The sequence below is a fragment of the Salvelinus sp. IW2-2015 genome, linkage group LG18, assembly GCF_002910315.2.
Source record: "Salvelinus sp. IW2-2015 linkage group LG18, ASM291031v2, whole genome shotgun sequence".
NCBI classification, from domain to species: Eukaryota; Metazoa; Chordata; class Actinopteri; order Salmoniformes; family Salmonidae; genus Salvelinus; species Salvelinus sp. IW2-2015.
In genome coordinates, this window is record NC_036858.1 from 66,367,265 (window position 1) to 66,373,735 (window position 6,471).

Below are 6,471 nucleotides of genomic sequence, written 5' to 3' on the forward strand. Positions count from 1 at the left end.
GTGTCTGTCATCAGTTTGACATTAACCTCCAGGTAGTCTGGTCATCAGGTTTATATTACCCCGTGCCTGGTATCAGGTACTACTGTAGTCTGTCATCAGGTTTATATTACCTCCAGGTTGATTCTGGTCATCTCAGGTTATAATACCTCCTGGTTGTCTGGTCTGTCAGAGGTATATTTACCTCCTGGTTGTCTGGTCATCAGGTTTATATTACCTCCTGGTTGTCTGTCATCAGGTTTTATATTACCTCCAGTGTTGTCGTCAGTTTATATTACTCCTGGTTGTCTGTCATCAAGGTTAACATTACCTCCTGGTTGTCTGCATCAGCTTTATATTACCTCTCGTGGTATGTCTGGTCATCAGGTTTACATTACCTCCTGGTAGTACTTATCAGTTTACATCCTCCTGGTAGTCTGTCATCACGTTTATACATTACCTCCAGGTTGTCTGTCACAGGTTTATATTACCTCCAGGTAGTCTGGTCATCAGGTTTTACATTACCTCCAGGTAGTCTGGTCATCAGGTTTACATTACCTCCAGGTTGTCTGGTCATCAGGTTTATATTACCTCCTGGTAGTCTGGTCATCAGGTTTACATTACCTCCTGGTAGTCTGGTCATCAGGTTTACATTACCTCCTGGTAGTCTGGTCATCAGGTTTACATTACTCCAGGTTGTCTGTCATCAGGTTTATATTACCTCCAGGTAGGTCTGTCATGCAGGTTTACATTACCTCCAGGTTGTCTGGTCATCAGGTTATATTACCTCCAGGTAGTCTGGTCATCCGGTTTACTTACTCCATTGTCTGTCATCAGGTTTACATTACCTCCAGTTGCGTCATCAGTTAGAATTACCTCCGTAGTCTGGTCATCAGGTTTATATACCTCCTGTTGTCTGGTCATCAGTTTATTTTACCTCCGGTATTCTGGTCGTCAGTTTATATTACCTCCTGGTTGTCTGGTCATCAGGTTATATTACCTCCTGGTTTGTCTGTCATCAGGTTAATATTACCTCAGGTATCTGCATCAGATTGCATACCTCCAGTTGTACTGGTCATCAGGTTTATATTACCTCCAGTAGTCTGGTCATCAGTTTACATTACTCGGTGTCTTGTCATCAGGTTTATATTACCTCCTGGTTGCTGGTCATCAGGTTTATATTACTCAGGTTGTCTGGTCACAAGTTTACATTACCTCCTGTTGTCTTATCAGTTATTATCTGTGTCTGTCATCAGGTTTATATTACCTCCTGGTTGTCTGGTCATCAGGTTTATATTACCTCCAGTGTCTGGTCATCAGCAGTTACATTACCTCCTGGTTGTCTTTCATCAGGTTACATTACCTCCTGGTTAGTCCGGTCATCAGTTTATATACCTCCAGTGTCTGGTCGTCAGGTTTATATTACTTCCTGTCTGTCATCAGGTTTATATTACCTCCTGTTGTCTGGTCATCAGGTTTATATTACCTCCAGGTAGTCTGGTCGTCAGGTTTATATTACCTCCTGGTATCTGGTCATCAGGTTATATTACCTCCAGGTGTCTGGTCATCAGTTTAATTACCTACCTGTAGTCTGGTCATCAGGTTTACATTATCCTCCGGTTGTCTGGTCATCAGGTTTATATACCTCCATAGTCTGGTCATCAGGTTTACATTACCTCCAGGTTGTCTGCGTCATCAGGTTTATATTACCTCCAGGTTGCTGGTCATCAGGTTTAATTACCCCATGTTTGCTGTATCAGGTTTACATTACCTCCAGGTTGTCTGGTCATCAGGTTTATATTACCTCCAGGTATTCTGGTTATCAGTTTATATACCTCCTTGTTTGTCTGGTCATCAGGTTTATTTACCTCCCAGTAGGTCTGGTCTAAGGTTTATATTACCTCCTGGTTGTCTCGGTCATCAGGTTTATATTACCTCGGGTTGTCTGCGTCATCAGGTTTATATTACCTCCTGGTGGTCTGGTCATCAGGTTTATATTACCTCCGGTTGTCTGGTCATCAGTTACATTACCTCCGGTTGTCTGGTCATCAGGTTTATATTACCTCCAGGTAGTCTGGTCATCAGGTTTACATTACCTCCTGGTTGTCTTTCATCAGGTTTATATTACCTCCCTGTTGTCTGTCATCAGGTTTATTTACCTCTAGGTTGTCTGGTCATCAGGTTTACATACCTCCTGGTTGTCTTGTCATCAGGTTTATATTACCTCCTGGTAGTCTGGTCATCAGGTTTATATTACCTCCTAGGTTGTCTGGTCATCAGGTTTATATTACCTCCAGGTAGTCTGGTCATCAGGTTTACATTACTCCTGGTTGTCTTGTCATCAGGTTTATATTACCTCCTGGTAGTCTGGTCATCAGGTTTATATTACCTCCAGGTAGTCTGGTCGTCAGGTTTATATTACCTCCTGGTTGTCTGGTCATTCAGGTTTACATTACTCCGGTTGTCTGGTCATCAGGTTTATATTACCTCCTGGTTGTCTGGTCATCAGGTTTATATTACCTCCAGGTATGTCTGGTCGTCAGGTTTATTACCTCCTGGTTGTCTGGTCATCAGGTTATATTACCTCCTGGTTGTCTGGTCATCAGGTTTAATTACCTCCTGGTTGTCTGGTCATCAGGTTTATATACCTCCAGGTTGTCTGGTCGTCAGGTTTATAATACTCCTGTGTCTGGTCATCAGGTTTATATTACCTCCTGTAGTCTGGTCATCAGTTTACATTACCTCCTGTAGTCTGGTCATCAGGTTTACATTACCTCCTGGGTAGTCTGGTCATCAGGTTTATATATACTCCTGGTTGTCTGTCATCAGTTTACATTACCTCCAGTGTCTGGTCATCAGGTTTATATTACCTCCTGGTAGTCTGGTCACAGGTTTACATTACCTCCTGTAGTCTGGTCATCAGGTTTATATTACCTCCTGGTTGTCTGGTCATCAGGTTTATATTACCTCCTGGTAGTCTGGTCATCAGGTTTATATTACCCCGTTAGTCGTCATCAGGTTTACATTACCTCCTGTTTCTATTAGGTTTATATTACCTCCAGGTAGTCTGGTCATCAGGTTACATTACCTCTAACCTCCTGGTTGTCTGGTCATCAGGTTTATATTACCTCCTGGTTGTCTGGTCATCAGGTTTATATTACCTCCTGGTTGTCTGGTCATCAGGTTTACATTACCTCCAGGTAGTCTGGTCATCAGGTTTACATTACCTCTAGGTTGTCTGGTCATCAGGTTTATATTACCTCCTGGTAGTCTGGTCGTCAGGTTTATATTACCTCCAGGTAGTCTGGTCATCAGGTTTATATTACCTCCAGGTAGTCTGGTCATCAGGTTTATGTTACCTCCAGGTAGTCTGGTCATCAGGTTTACATTACCTCTAGGTTGTCTGGTCATCAGGTTTACATTACCTCTAGGTTGTCTGGTCATCAGGTTTACGTTACCTCCTCAGACAATCAAAGCACGAGGTGATGGTACTCATGTTCACCGACATCCCGTCCTTCAGCGCCCGCTTAAATCCACAATGGAGTCTGTGTATGAAATGGCACCCTTCTCCCTACATAGTGCACGACTTTGACCAGAGTAGTCTACTACATAGGGAATAGAGTGCCATTTCGGACACAGCCACTGAAATATGCTCATTTGTGACTCGGTTTTATATGAAAATACCATTGACCTACATAATCATTATCCTGTAAATTATATCAACGCCCTGGAGGTGATGGTTGTGGCATAGAGCTGTTACTTTCTATTAGGATACAGTGCTAACTATAGCAACTCTAGAGAGATGAGGTGTTTGTGCTTCTTATGAAGATAATGTGATAATCTGAGATCAGAATCAGTTTGAGGTGGTGTGAGGAACTGCTGTGCTCTCCCCGCCTGACTGCCTCTTTTCTCCTTCTTGCCTCTTTTCCTCATCTTCCTCTAACTACCACACTTCCTGTTGTCTCCTTAGAGACAGAAATATAAATAAACAACAGCGAATGAAAAGAAATGCAGAGCAGAATTCTCAAATCATCCCACGCTATGATTCAGCAGGAAAGAGCACAGTCTGCTAACTCTGTCCCCCATCACCCCTTCACCCCACCCACCTCTCTCTCTCTCGCCTGCTCTCTCTCAACAGAAGGAGAGAACAACAGATCAATCATATAGATCGTCCAGACATTCCTCTCAATTCCACTGTGTAATCTTCAGAACTCAAGGCTCCATAAATTGGCCATCTCTCTTTAACCCAGCGTGATTCAAAATGTTGCGAATGACCACTGAAAGTCAGTTTGCAGTWACACATCTTATCATATCACTTTGTTTGATTAAACTGAGTTATGTGGGGTATGCTGGTGAGTGATATGAGGGAATTTTATGACATGTTTCATTAGAACTGTGTCAACACTGAGAAACAAAGGGATAGAACAAGATGGCGCCGAAGAACATGGCTGACGTTTTACATTTTCCCAACCAATCGTGCTATTTTGTGAGTTTTTTTGCATTTTGTGTCACTTATTTTTTTWACTTATTGTGTACATAATGTTGCTGCTACCGTCTCTTATGACCAAAAATWACTTCTGGATATCAGAACAGCAATTACTCACCCCGGACTGGAAGAAACTTTTTCCTTTAACGAGTCCGACGAGAAGGATATCCTGCTTTCACAGGAACAGGCCCAGATCCCCGCCTTTCACGTGAAGAAAAGATGCAGGAAAAAGGGTCGCAGATCGGGCAGCCTTCTGACAATCCATAGGCGAGCGAGTGAACTCCCACTGCCGTCCGTTCTTCTTGCTAACGTGCAATCATTGGAAAATAAAATGTATGACCTACGAYTAAGATTATCCAACCAATGGGACATTAAAAACTGTAACATCTKATGTTTCACTGAGACGTTGCTGAATGACGACATGGACAATATAGAACTAGCGGGATTTTCCATGCACCGGCAGAACAGAGACACTACCTTTGGTAAGACGAGGGCTGGGGGTGTGTGTATATTTGTCAATAACAGCTGATGTCTATGTCTAATATTAAAGAAGTCTCGAGGTATTGCTCGCCTGAGGTAGAGTACCTTACGATAAAATGTAGACCACACTATCTACCAAGAGAGTTTTCCTCTACATTATTTGTAGCCGTCTATTTACCACCACAGAACGAAGTTGGCACTAAGACCGCTCTCAACCAACTCTATAAGACCATAAGCAAAGAAGAAAAAGCTCACCCAGAAGAGGCGCTCCTAGTGGCCGGGGACTTTAATGCAAGCAAACTTAAATCAGTTTTACCTAATTTTTACCAGCATGTCACATGTACAACCAGAGAATAAAAATCCTAGGCCACCTCTACTTCACACACAGAGATGTATATATAGCTCTCCCCACGCTCTATTGGGCAAATCTGACCATAATTCTATCCTCCTGATTCCTGCTTACWAGCAAAAACTAAAGCAGGAAGTACCAGTGACTCGCTCAATAAGGAAGTGGTCAGATGACGCGGATGCTACACTACATGACTGTTTTGCTAGCACAGACTGGAATATCTTCCGGGATTCATCCAATTGCACTGAGGAGTACACCACCTTAGTCATTGGCTTCATCCCCGCAGTGACTGTACGTACATATCAGAAAAATAATGCACGAGAGCACCAGCTGTTCTGGATGACTGTGTGATAACGCTCTCGGTAGCTGATGTGAACAAAATCTTTAAACAGGTCAACATTCATAAAGCCGCTGGGCCAGACGGATTACCAGGACATGTACTCAAAGCATGCGCTGACCAACTGTCAAGTGTCTTCACTGACATTTTCAACCTCTCCCTGACCAAGTCTGTAATACCTACATGTTTCAAGCAGACCACCATAGTCCCTCCACACTGCCCTTTCTCACCTGTACAAAAGGAACGCCTATGTGAGAATGCTGTTCATTGAATTCAGCTCAGTGTTCAACACCATAGTGCCCACAAAGCTCATCACTAAGATAAGTACTCTGGGACTTAACACCTCCCTCTGCAACTGGATCCTGGACTTCCTGATGGTTGTAACATACCAAGACAGTCATGGGCATAAAAAAGGGCATGAAAAAACCCTTTTCCCCCTCAGGAGACTGAAAAGATTTGGCATGGGTCCCTAGATCCTAAAAAGGTTCTACAGCTGCACCATTGAGAGCATCCTGACCGGTTGCATCACCGCCTGGTAAGGCAACTGCTCGGCATCTGACCGTAAGGCGCTACAGAGGGTAGTGTGAATGGCCCAGTACATCACTGGGGCTTAGCGTCCTGCCATCCAGGACCTATATACTAGGCGGTGTCAGAGGAAAATCCATAAAATTGTCAGCGAATCTAGTCACCCAAGTAATAGACTGTTTTCTCTGCTACCGCACGACAAGCGGTACCGGAGCGCCATGTCTAGGACCAAAAGGCTTCTCAACAACTTCTACCTCCAAGCCACAAGACTGCTGAACAATTAATAAAATCGCCACCAGACTTTTTACATTGACTACT